General features: G+C 44.5%; 1 protein-coding gene across 6 annotated transcripts in view; it reads right to left on the reverse strand.

Moving 5' to 3' along the window:
• VDR (vitamin D receptor) overlaps positions 1–13919 on the reverse strand; it is a 227083-nt gene that overhangs the window by 86081 nt on the left and 127083 nt on the right. The gene's annotated exons all lie outside the window — the stretch shown is intronic.

The raw sequence follows: 13919 nt of genomic DNA on the forward strand, positions 1-13919 counted from the left end.
GCCATTTTATTTTTTGGGAACGTTAGAAGGCTAAGGCTACTTTCACACTTGCGGCAGAGAGATCCGGCAAGCAGTTCCGTCGCCGGAACTGCCTGCCGGATCAGGCAAAATGTATGCTAACTGATGGCATTAGTAAGACTGATCAGGATCCTGATCAGTCTTAAAAATGCCTGATCAGTCGAAAAAATGCATTGAAATGCCGGATCCGTCTTTCCGGTGTCATCCGGCAAAAACGGATCCGGCATTTATTTTTTCACCTTTTTTTCAGTCTGCGCATGCGCATACCGGAAGGACGGATCCGGCATTCCGGTATTCTGAATGCCGGATCCGGCACTAATACATTCCTATGGGAAAAAATGCCTGATCCGGCATTCAGGCAAGTCTTCAGTTTTTTTAGCCGGAGATAAAACCGTAGCATGCTACGGTTTTCTCTTTTGCCTGATCAGTCAAAACGACTGAACTGAAGACATCCTGATGCAAACTGAACGGATTACTCTCCATTCAGAATGCATGGGGACATACCTGATCAGTTCTTTTCCGGTATAGAGCCCCTGTGACAGAACTCTATGCCGGAAAAGAACAACGCAAGTGTGAAAGTAGCCTTAGGCCTCTTTCACACGGGCGAGATTTCCGCGCGGGTGCAATGCATGAGGTGAATGCATTGCACCCGCACTGAATCCGGACCCATTCATTTCTACAGGACTGTGCACATGAGCAGTGATTTTCACGCATCACTTTTGCGTTACGTGAAAATCGCAGCATGTTCTATATTGTGTGTTTTTCACGCAACGCAGGCCCCATAGAAGTGAATGGGGCTGCGTGAAAATCGCAAGCATCCGCAAGCAAGTGCGGATGCGGTGCAATTTTCACGCACGGTTGCTAGGAGACGATCAGGATGGGGACCCGATCTTTATTATTTTCCCTTATAACATGGTTATAAGGGAAAATAATAGCATTCTGAATACAGAATGCATAGTACAATAGGGCTGGAGGGGTTAAAAAAAATAAAAAATAATTTAACTCACCTTAATACACTTGTTCGCGCAGCCCGATTTCTCTTCTGTCTTCTTCTTTGAGGAATAGGAACTTTGATGACGTCACTACGCTCATCACATGGTCCGTCACATGATCCATCACCATGGTAAAAGATCATGTGATGGACCATGTGATGAGCGCAGTGACGTCATCAAAGGTCCTATTCCTCAAAAGAAGAAGACAGAAGAGATGCCGGCTGCGCGAACAGGTAAGATTAAGGTAAGTTAAATATATATTTTTTGTTTTTAACCCCTCCAGCCCTATTGTACTATGCATTCTGTATTCAGAATGCTATTATTTTCCCTTATAACCAGGTCTGATGTCTGTATAATACAGTACAGTACACTATATAGTGTACTGTACTGTATTTTCACTTTACACTTAGTCTGATCAGACTTCTGCCTTTAGCAGAAGTCTGATCAGACTTAACCTTACCATGGCAAGCCGGAAGCCTGTGAAGGCGTCCGGTTGCCATGGTAACCATCACCCGCTGCCACAACAGAGCAGCGGGTGATAGAGGGAGAGGGCCCCCTCCCTGTGATCCAGTCAAGAATCGGGGGCTGAAACGGCACAGCAGCCCCGATGGGAGAGGGAGCTCCCTCCCTGTTAACTCCTTCCATACAGCGGTCCCTACGGACCGCGGCATGGAAGGGGTTAAACGGCTGACATCTGTGAGCACGTATGTCAGCCGTTTCAAGCAGAGTGTCAGCAATGTGCTGACACTGCTAACCGCTCGGCCATCCTGAGAGAGGGGGCGAGTGGGATGATCGCGCGCCCACCTGCCCCCCAGCACCGCCCGCACAGCCCGCCGGCAGATAACAATGAGGGCTGCAGGGGGGGTTAAAAATGAAAAGTTAGATAATTTTGAAGTTTCTGATCCCCGCGGTCTCAAACTTCCAAAAGCGCTGCAAACCGCAGGTCTGAATTGATCGCCGATATGGGGGGGTAACAGGACCCCCCTTGGAATTGTCCCAGGATGCCTGCTGATTGATTTCAGCAGGCACCCAGTTCCGACCACCGCCTGCCGCACGGCGGTGATCGGAAATACACATGACGTACCGGTACGTCATGTGTCCTTAAGTTACTTTCATTCTCCAGGTCCGTACAAATCTGGGAAACCACATACTGTATGTATATTTTTTTATTGCGTTTTTGAAACTGAAAAACAATACAAACCTTGAAAAAAAATATTTTTTTTATTTTAGTCTCCATATTATATTCTGACCACTATAACTTTTTTGTTTTCACGTGTGCCGAGCTGTGTGAAGACTCTTTTTTTCAGGACGATTTGTACTTTTCAGTGATACCATTTTAGGGTATGTATGACCGAAAGACGACGAATCGGCCATTTAGACTTGCACGCCAGGATACCTACGATATGTATTTTTTTTTCTTTTGCGGAAAGGGGAGTGATTTGAAATGTAATTTTTTTTTATTTATAAACACTTATATTACTTCTTTTTTTTTCCCATAGTGAACTATAACAAGGAATCATTGGATTGCTTTTCTCATAGATTCCAATGCATTAGCATTGGAGCCTATGAGGATTTCACTGTATTTCTATGGAGTCCTGCTATAGGCAGGGGCTCCATAGAAATTACTGAGCAGCAGCCTCCTGTCTCAGAGGAGGATAGGGGCTGCTGATAACACACTCAGGCTCCCCACATCCCCGCCCGGGGATGCTGAAGCACACCCAGAAGTGCAGGCTTCTGGGTTTTCAGCATTCAGATGCCCATGGTCAGGACCTACCATGGCATCTGAATTGTTAAATGTCCGCGCTCGGCATTGCCACCGGTCATGGACATTAGACGCTGGTGTCTGCTGTATGAGACAGCAGTCACCTCACGATCATGGCGCGCCCTCATAAACTTTTAAGTCTCAACCGCTGACGTAATTAGCAGCATGGCAGTCGGGAAGGGGTTAAAGTACAATATTGATGACCTATCCTCAAGGTAGATTATCAATATCTGATTTGCAGAGGCCCGACTCATGGTGCTTCGGTGAGCACTGTGGCCTCCTCACTGTATATCAAGCACAGCACCATCCATTGTATAGTGGCTGTGCTTGGTATTGCAGCAGAGAGCCCATTCACTTGCACACAGGCCATGTGACCGATGAACGTGATGTCACTGGCCTAGCAAGAGACTTTAGCAGTTACTGAAGTTCTGCAGCTTCTTTAAGGGCTAATCGGTGGGGATGTTGGCAGTAGGACTTCCACCAATCTAATATTGATGATGTGCCCTGAGGACAGGTCATCAATATTGTACTCTTGGAAGACCACTTTACTATCTGTAGCGACATTACCAATGTGATCAACTGCTAAAAATATACAATAGCCTCACCAAATAAAAAAGACAAAAAATTATCTTGATTTATTTGTACACATGTGGCTTAAAGGGGTTATCCCATGACTAATGTAAAAAATGAAAATCAGACATCATATAGTAAATAACAACCTTTTTCTAACAAAGCTAGAACCAGTCCTGTACATCACATGGGTCCAGAGATCTCCACATTCATTGCTCTGCCAGATTTATGTCAAGCTGACAGCTCAAGGGGAGTGTCTTTACGGCTGCGGCTAAAGGGGCGTGTCTCAGCTCTCCCTATCACAGCTCAGGGGGCGTGTCCATGCTCTCCATATCACAGCTCAGGAGGCAGTTGAAGGATGAAACTGAGCATGTGCGGCCATCTCAGTGAGCAGGACAAAGAAATAAGAAAAACAAACAAACAGCAGGTGGCGCTATACAGATACAACTTACTGAATAGCTCAGCGGCTACACAGAATTTTTAAATACATGCAATTACAAAATTATTTAGTTAAAAAATTTTAGAATATTTTTCGTGGGACAACCTTCTACATAAATGAACACTGGAGAATATAAAATCGTAGTTGAGTGGCTTGCTTCATTTTATAGTCTCAATACACCTACATGTACCATAAAAATTACAATGATGAAATGGTGAGCCTGAAATGCTATATATATTTCAGTAGGGCACAAGGTAGATGACATGGCACATGAAAGTACAATGTGAGTGCTTTATCACAAGTGAAAAGATACAAAATGTTCTCTTGTTAAAAATAAAATCAATAATAATATACAGCAAATAACAAAACAGGAAATTGTGCCCACAAACAAACACAAATACGGCAGGCTGGCTAGATTCTATTTCAGAGCATAACAAATATACAAAGGACATCAACCATAAATTCTGACAAAAATAAAATTTAAACCAATGAGAAGACAATGGCTGGTTTTGTGAACTGCTGTAAAGGTGCCACATAAATGTCTATAAATGCCTCTGCTCTGGAAGTCATGTTATTCATAATAACCACGAGTCTACTTGGAAAGAAGATGCACCACAAAGTGCAGGAAAATATTGGTTATTTAAAGCAAATGCTATTACATTTTCCACTCTGGCATCAGAGTACAAGCTCTTTTTTATGTGCGTGTGTTGAACCACAAGATTATAAATAGGCACAGTGTAAATTGTATGTTCGGATCTACACAGAGCGCTTTCCAAGAGAAATCTAAGGAACTGAAAGACCTTAAAGAAAAACTTCACCACAAATACTAAAATGTAATACTAAAAGCATTATAAAGACAAATGGGGACATTTATTATGGGAAGTACTCTGCTTTTTGGCGTACTTTTTTCACAGATTTGGTTGCAAAGGGGATTTGCGGTCGAATCTGCGACTTTTTCCCCGATTACTCCACTTTCACAAGGTGGCGGAAAAATGGGGAGTGGTGTGGGCTGGGAAGGGGGCGTTCTGACAGGGCGTTCCGCAGGAGGACTAAGACCAGCGTCTAAATCTCCGGTCTTAGTATGTCCCCAAAGGTTTTTCAATGTAAAAGCACTTATTTATTAGTCTACAGTATGTATTTATATCCACCAGGATACATCGATATTGGAATGGTGGGGGATGAAACTTCCAGCAGAATGAAACGGCCCTGGTGGTTCAGCAAGCAGTGTGGTCTCTTCGTTATTTGCATAGGCTAAGTCCTGTAAACAGAGTTTGGACTGCGCTTGATACTTCAGCCAATTCCCTTTAAAGAGGTTCTCTGAAACCTAATGTCTTTTAAGGGCCCATGTAGTTTTGGTCTGCATCAGATCCACATTTTTTTGCATATCAGATGTTGACCCATCATCTCAATGGCGACGAAAAAGTTGCGGACAGCACAAGCACGTGCTGTCCACTTCCGTTCTGTGGCCTCGCAAAAAAAATAGAACATGTCCAATTCTTGTCCATTTTGCAGAAAAGTATAGGACATTTGTGAAGGAGTGAAAAAAAAAAAAATGACAGCAGGCTCTCAGCCGGTATCCGCAATTTGCGGACCAAAAAAATGGATATGGTTGTGTGCAGGAGCCCTAACTTGTAATGACTTTGTATCTACTTAGGGCTCTTTCACACGAGCCAGATGTCCATCTGGGTGCGATGCGTGAGGTGAAAACGCATACAATCTAGATACAATCCGCAATGCAATTGCAGAAAAAAATGATTGAACTTGCGTCTAAATCAGTTTTTCCCTGAACAGATCCTGACACAATCCGTATCACTCATGTGAAAGAGGCCTAACTGTTCCCAGATAATAATACATCACTTTAGTTGTTGGGCCTTTTCTGCCCTTCTTTGTGATCCTCAGTAGTGATGAGCGAAGTATTATTGTGATGCTAGGGAGGCTCTTTTGATCTGCGCGACGAGTAGATGCAAGAGACATTTTAGCGGTTGGCTGAAGAGGATCAGGTGACCATGCCCATGTTGAGGGGGAAGAAAACAAACCCCGAAAGACGAAGACTCAGAAGCCAGCGTGGAGCAGGCAAGTATGATCCTTTCAGTACGGGACACAGGCTACCGCCAACTGTTAGTTTAAAAATGAAAAGATACCAAGCTGTCTAAGTACCACATTAAGAACTGATCTGTGTTACAAAAAAAAAATAGTGGCTGAATTACAGTATAAAATAAATATAAATATATTCAACCGTAGAATGTAGCATTCCAAAAAGGTGAAATTTTGTTGTTGTATAGGGTGTAATCTAAATTGCCCTCATGACCGTGATAATTTATCCACACAATTTACCTAATGTTTCTTCTAATAATCTGTCTTCTGTTTCAACATTTTACAAGGTACGGAAACACTTGCAGCAAATTGATTTGTAAGGTTATCGAGTGAAAACGTCGTAACGTGCACTTCTAGTCTCAATGGTGTCTGGTCTGAAACCTCCCTAGAGCAGGTTAGCTGGTTGACTTAAGCAGGTTAATGGGTTTCAGCTCTGTAGGTGTAATGTAAGGCAGCAACCACTTTACAGTTGCCAGCAACAATAGGAAGTCTGGTCTAAGTGCAAAATACTTAAAGGGGTTGTTTTACTTCAGCGAATGGCATTTATCACGTAGAGAACGTTAATACAAGGCACTTACTAATGTATTGCGATTGTCCATATTGCCTCCTTTGCTGGCTGGATTCATTTTTCCATGCCATTATGCCTGTGGGAGTGTGCATGTGCAGCAGCTAACATCCCATCACCTAGTATCTGTGCTGCAGTGGCGGATGTAACCCCTGGATATGTGCAGTGTATAATGTAATGGGAAATTAATCAAGCCAGCAAAGGAGGCAATATGGACAATCACAATACATTAGTAAATGCCTTGTATTAAAGGGGTTATCCGAGTTAACTTAATTTCTCTCTATGGCTTTATTTCCCCTATACATTAGTTTTCCTAAATAACTTGCAGTACCTATCTTGTGCCGTTTCTCTGCTACACTAAACAGTCATGTGACCGCCCACGTCATCAGCTGTGACGTTCCGTTTACATGGAGCTCTCTGCTTGTCGGAGTGACTAAGCCATGTAAACGGAACGTCATCAGCCTTGGCCACGCCCCCACCTCTCTGGATTACAGTCCGTGCGGCTGTGAGTTGATCGCGCATGCGCGATCCTCACTTGTGCCGCGGCTACCTCAAAGTACCTCCCTTCGGCTAATAGGTGATCGCATATGCGCGATCATCAGGCCAGGCAAAACCAGCAATAGCTTGGGGCCCCGAACTGGTTGTGGCCCCGAGCTGGCCAAGCAGAGTAACAGTCAGAAGATCCATCCAATGGTATAAAATATTCTAACCCCCAGGCGTTCCCATGGTGACGGGGACGCTTGCCTGGTTAGAATATACCATCGGATCTGAGTTTTTCGAGCTCAGTGAGATCGTAAAAAACTCAAATCCGATGGTATATTCTAACCCCCAAGCGTTCCCATGGTGACAGGGACGCTTGCCTGGGGGTTAGAATATACAGGGCGCTGTAGTGAGCTCTTTACTTGCATTCTTGGCTCTGTACTCCGGTAAAAGCAGAGCAGGCAGTTCGGGGGGCGGCGCTCACTCACTGTCACTGACGTCACGCGCCTGCTCCTCCCACTAGGCGGAGCAGGCGCGTGACGTCAGTGAATGAACGCTGCCTGCACTGCCTGCTGTTGTTACCGGAGCTCAGCCAAAGTAAGAGTCTGAGACTCATAGATTTCAAAATAATAATAAAATAGCTCTGCATAGAAAAATGAAGTGAATGATTAGTACTGCTGCTGTGAGCGTCGGGGAGGGGGATCTGTGGATGGCACTGTAGGGGGATCTGTGGTCTGTGGATGGCAGGCAGTGCCATCCACAGATCCCCCTACAGTGCCATCCACAGATCCCCCCTCCTCTAAACAGTGCCAGCCACACAGATCTCCCCCCTAAACAGTGCCATCCACAGATCCCCCTACAGTGCCATCCACAGATCCCCCTACAGTGCCATCCACAGACCACAGATCCCCCTCCCCTAAACAGTGCCATCCACACAGATCTCCCCCCTAAACAGTGCCATCCACAGATCCCCCCTCCCCTAAACAGTGCCATGATCCCCATAAACAGTGCCATCTACAGATCCCCCCTAAACATTGCCATCCACTGATCCCCCCTCCCCTAAACAGTGCCATCCACAGATCTCCCCCATAAACACTGCCATCTACAGATCCCCCCTAAACATTGCCATCCACTGATCCCCCCTCCCCTAAACAGTGCCATCCACAGATCTCCCCCATAAACACTGCCATCTACAGATCCCCCGTAAACAGTGCCATCCACTGATCCCCCCTCCCCTAAATAGTGCCATGATCATCATGATGGCACTGTTTAGGGGGGATCTGTGGATGGCACTGTTTAGGGGGGGGATCTGTGGATGGCACTGCCATACACAGATCCCCCCTAAACAGTGCCATCCGCAGATCTCCCCCATAAACAGTGCCATCTACAGATCCCCCGTAAACAGTGCCATCCACTGATCCCCCCTCCCCTAAACAGTGCCATCCACAGATCTCCCCCATAAACACTGCCATCTACAGATCCCCCGTAAACAGTGCCATCCACTGATCGCCCCTCCCCTAAACAGTGCCATGATCATCATGATGGCACTGTTTAGGGGGGATCTGTGGATGGCACTGTTTAGGGGGGGGATCTGTGGATGGCACTGCCATACACAGATCCCCCCTAAACAGTGCCATCCGCAGATCTCCCCCATAAACAGTGCCATCTACAGATCCCCCGTAAACAGTGCCATCCACTGATCCCCCCTCCCCTAAACAGTGCCATCCACAGATCTCCCCCATAAACACTGCCATCTACAGATCCCCCGTAAACAGTGCCATCCACTGATCCCCCCTCCCCTAAACAGTGCCATGATCATCATGATGGCACTGTTTAGGGGGGGATCTGTGGATGGCACTGTTTAGGGGGGAGATCTGTGGATGGCACTGTTTAGGGGGGATCTGTGTATGGCAGTGCCATCCACAGATCGCCCTACAGTGCCATCCACAGATCCCCCCTCCCCTAAACAGTGCCATCCACAGATCTCCCCCATAATCTTTTGCCTGTGTGAGATATAAGATGTTGACGTTTATGCAAGGTCAGTATGTGCAGAGCAGGGTGAGGAGAAGGTCAGATCAACCCCTCCCACAAATATTCATGAGGGAGAGATGAGTCATTGTTGTTACTGCTGCATGTAAACACAGCAATAACAGAACCTAGAAAAGGTGTAAAGATCTTTTTTTTTTTCCAAAAATCAAGCTTGACTAATGTATATGTATATCCTGATTAATTTTGTTAGGTTTTATTTTTTTTCCCATAACTCGGATAACCCCTTTAACTTTGCCTATAATGTGTAGTGCCTCGGAGCAAGGGTACTTTGGACATTTATGGACATTTGTCCTTATTGCCACTATGCAAAGCCAGCAGCATAGCTATAGTGAAAGCAGCTGCTACGGAGCCCGAACTCAGAAGGAGAAGGAGATTTTACTGTCAGGGCCCCCTCAACAATATTATACAAACCGGATTCCAAAAAAGTTGGGACACTAAACAAATTGTGAATAAAAACTGAATGCAATGATGTGGAGATGGCAAATGTCAATATTTTACTTGTAATAGAACGTAGATGACAGATCAAACGTTTAATCCGAGTAAATGTATCATTTTAAAGGAAAAATACGTTGATTCAAAATTTCACGGTGTCAACAAATCCCAAAAAAGTTGGGACAAGTAGCAATAAGAGGCTGGAAAAAGTAAATTTGAGCATAATGAAGAGCTGGAAGACCAATTAACACTAATTAGGTCAATTGGCAACATGATTAGGTATAAAAAGAGCTTCTCAGAAGCCAAGATGGGTAGAGGATCACCAATTCCCACAATGTTGCGCAGAAAGATAGTGGAGCAATATCAGAAAGGTGTTACCCAGCGAAAAATTGCAAAGACTTTGCATCTATCATCATCAACTGTGCATAACATCATCCGAAGATTCAGAGAATCTGGAACAATCTCTGTGCGTAAGGGTCAAGGCCGTAAAACCATACTGGATGCCAGTGATCTCCGGGCCCTTAAACGACACTGCACCACAAACAGGAATGCTACTGTAAAGGAAATCACAGAATGGGCTCAGGAATACTTCCAGAAACCATTGTCAGTGAACACAATCCACCGTGCCATCCGCCGTTGCCAGCTGAAACTCTACAGTGCAAAGAAGCAGCCATTTCTAAGCAAGATCCACAAGCTCAGGCGTTTTCACTGGGCCAGGGATCATTTAAAATGGAGTGTGGCAAAATGGAAGACTGTTCTGTGGTCAGACGAGTCATGATTCGAAGTTCTTTTTGGAAATCTGGGACGCCATGTCATCTAGACCAAAGAGGACAAGGACAACCCAAGTTGTTATCAACGCTCAGTTCAGAAGCCTGCATCTCTGATGGTATGGGGTTGCATGAGGGCGTGTGGCATGGGCAGCTTGCATGTCTGGAAAGGCACCATCAATGCAGAAAAATATATTCAGGTTCTAGAACAACATATGCTCCCATCCAGACGTCATCTCTTTCAGGGAAGACCCTGCATTTTTTAACAAGATAATGCCAGACCACATTCTGCATCAATCACAACATCATGGCTGCGTAGGAGAAGGATCCGGGTACTGAAATGGCCAGTCTGCAGTCCAGATCTTTCACCTATAGAGAACATTTGGCGCATCATAAAGAGGAAGGTGCAACAAAGAAGGCCCAAGACGATTGAACAGTTAGAGGCCTGTATTAGACAAGAATGGGAGAGCATTCCTATTTCTAAACTTGAGAAACTGGTCTCCTCGGTCCCCAGACGTCTGTTGAGTGTTGTAAGAAGAAGGGGAGATGCCACACAGTGGTGAAAATGGCCTTGTCCCAACTTTTTTGGGATTTGTTGACACCATGAGATTCTGATTCAACATATTTTCCCCCTAAAATGGTACATTTTCTCAGTTTAAACTTTTGTTCCGTGATTTATGTTCTATTCTGAATAAAATATTAGAAGTTGGCACCTCCACATCATTGCATTCAGTTTTTATTCACGATTTGTATAGTGTCCCAACTTTTTTGGAATCCGGTTTGTACAATAACATTATATACAGTGACATGACATATAGTATATAATGTAGGAAACTGCAGAGGCTGCAGAGCGATCTTGACTAGCTGCAGCCGTGGGGGTTGCATGGAAGGAGGGGGTTGCTAAAAAGTTCCTGGGGGAAGGGGAGCCAGTTCAAAAATTGGCTGTGTGGCCCTGTCATTTCTAGTTATGCCCCTGTGCAAAGCCATCAACTCCCTACTTTATTGCGCTTTGAAGGGTTAACTGTGGTTTATGATGTTGTGTGCACTCGTACTGTTTCATATTGTTATGAATTGTAATGAATTCTGTTCATTTGCACTGTTACTGCACTACATCTGCGCTGCTCTGTGGAAAGGTTAATGCATGGACGGCTAATAATGAGAGTTTATGACTTTTTACCTATGCAAAAGTTTCGTAGGAAAAAAAACCAGATGCATTGAACTTCTGACTGTCTGGTTTAGCTCTGTTGTTTATATGTGAAGACTTGTTTGTGTCTAGAAAAGCTGCTTAGTCATTCCACATACTTGCATTGAATCAAATCAATGATGGAGAGAAAATATAACAATACTTCTGTTTAGGCTGTGCTTTTCCACTCCACGCCTCCCGCTAGAAGGTTCTAGTTTGGCTAGAGACTGCATATAAGGAGAGCAGTCACAGCCCTGGTTGTCTGCAGTTAGGGACCAATGTAGTGTTATAGACAATGGATATCATTCAATCAAGGAGGCTGCCATATCCTGCTTTACCTCTGGGACAGCGCCCTGCTGTATGGCATTTTAGGACGAAAAAACTAAGGCTTATGCCCATACATGGATATGTTTTAAGGTCGCTTCCATTGTATGAGAGTATGCAGATATATACGCCCTTGTATTATTGTCCAATTGGAGGAGTCCATGTATGACCCTCCTCTCAGCTAAGGGTATAGAATGCTTGTAACTTCACAATAAAGTTAAGTTCTGCTTTGACCTGATACAGCGTCAGTGTAGTACTTCCATGCACGTATTAAATAGGTAATTTGGAGCAGGTGAACAAAACTAAGCTCTGCTTGGGAGCATATCAGTAGAAATGCTTTGTAGGAGAGACTCTGCCAGACTGTATGCGTGACCAGAAGAAGATTCTGACATGGGGTCTTGACCCCAAGAAACCAGCCCCATTACCAGGGAGCCAGCCAGACGACTGAGCGTCAGACCCTGGTTCACCAGCCTTTGGATAGGGTATCAGCATTCTGAGAGAGAGAGAGATACAGCTAGCTCAGGCATTTCCTCAGCCTGTGAGGAGACTGGAGAAGCCAGCTCAGTGCCTTGCCTGTACTGTGTGTCACTTGAGTTCCTCCAGTAAAGAAAGCACGTTGGTAAACTGCAGGCCCCGACTCTCTGGACTTATTTCCCATTGGGATGCAGCATGCCTTTCCATCCCTTCCAAAGAGCAGGAACACGTGGCGACACCTCAACAGTGTCTGGGGAACTCAGCGTAGCATTGAGGCCACCCCAAACCCGGTCACTACACATGATATATGCCATTTGCTGAAGTGACACAACCCCTTTAATGCTACGGACGTCTCGAGTACCGTAAATGTAAGTACATCTGAAAACCTTCCAACTATAATGGGAGAAAACAAAATCAATCATTTTAGCATATTATGGAGCTTAGATTCAAATGATGTGCGAGTTCCTCTGTGAATATCACTGTACAGTTTACATATAGATATAATCTGAATCGTGTAAGTGCATTGGTTTGCTTATCTTGAGCTCCTCCTGAGCTATAGCCAATATTACTAAACCACATCATTGTACCTGCAACAGATGTACAGTATAATGAAAGTAAATGGAGTTTGGGAAAATCCCATTTAGACTACACTGACACCTAAAAATGTGCCAACATTCCTCATCCAATGCAAGTGAATTGGGTATTTTTACTACATTTATATGCTTTTGGAAAAAAATGACATGCATTTTTTTTCTGCCCAGGACTTTACGGGATTACCTAGACTCGAGGACTCCTCTCCAGACGCATGATGATAACCTGCTGGTCGCTAAGCAGCCCAAAGGAAAGTGACAGGTTCTCTTTAAGAATTTAAGATCTGACAATATATTTTGAGTAAGGTCCCCTTTACATTGGCCAATACACACTGCAATGATTGGGAATAATCCACTCATCAATCACTGCCCAGATGCATACACATACTATCATCCCATCTGTATGGGGATGAATGATCACTATTATGATCATTTGTCCACAGGCAGAATCATTCTTTGCCGTCAGCACTTTCTTGATTACACAGGATGATGTGCTGCCGACAAACTATGATTGTACCGTATGTTCGGGTCCTGATAATTGGCCACATCCTTGACTCACGTGCAGACTACACACCATTATTATTTGGAAAGGATCTTGAGATAGCTAACTAAAAGACTTAAAGGGGTTGTCTCATCTCGCCGTTACTAAGGTGAGATGTGACACAGTCCCGACCACCTCCCGGACAGGAAACAGCAGAGCGCTACGATGCTCTGCTGTTTCAGTAGCTTTCACTGCCGTGCATGAGCTTGACTTTTACACCTGCACCAATATGAAAGGTTGAGATTTTCCTGAACAGTCATATTTAACATATACCTGCACAGACACGGCACACAATGATAGATTACGTGCTCCACAAATAACCATTGCCACATAGAAACGACCTTTTAAATGTAATCTGCATCCACCCAGAATTTCCTGGTATGCTATCCAGCAGTGCAAGCCATTACCCAATCTAAGCACGCATTTTCTACATGACTTCTACTTTAATGTGACAAGTTAACCAGTAAGGGTGTTGGGAAAGGATCCAAAAAAGTGATATACTGTGAAATATCACATTACTTTCTTAAATATCATAATTTCCATCCGAAATCCCACAAAAATCCACATTAACTATAAGGCCTCAGTCTGCAAACAGCGTGGATCCGGAAAATATGGATATCGCCGATGTGCTGTTCTCAT

Source organism: Bufo bufo, chromosome 3 (assembly GCF_905171765.1).
Source record: "Bufo bufo chromosome 3, aBufBuf1.1, whole genome shotgun sequence".
Lineage (NCBI taxonomy): Eukaryota > Metazoa > Chordata > Amphibia > Anura > Bufonidae > Bufo > Bufo bufo.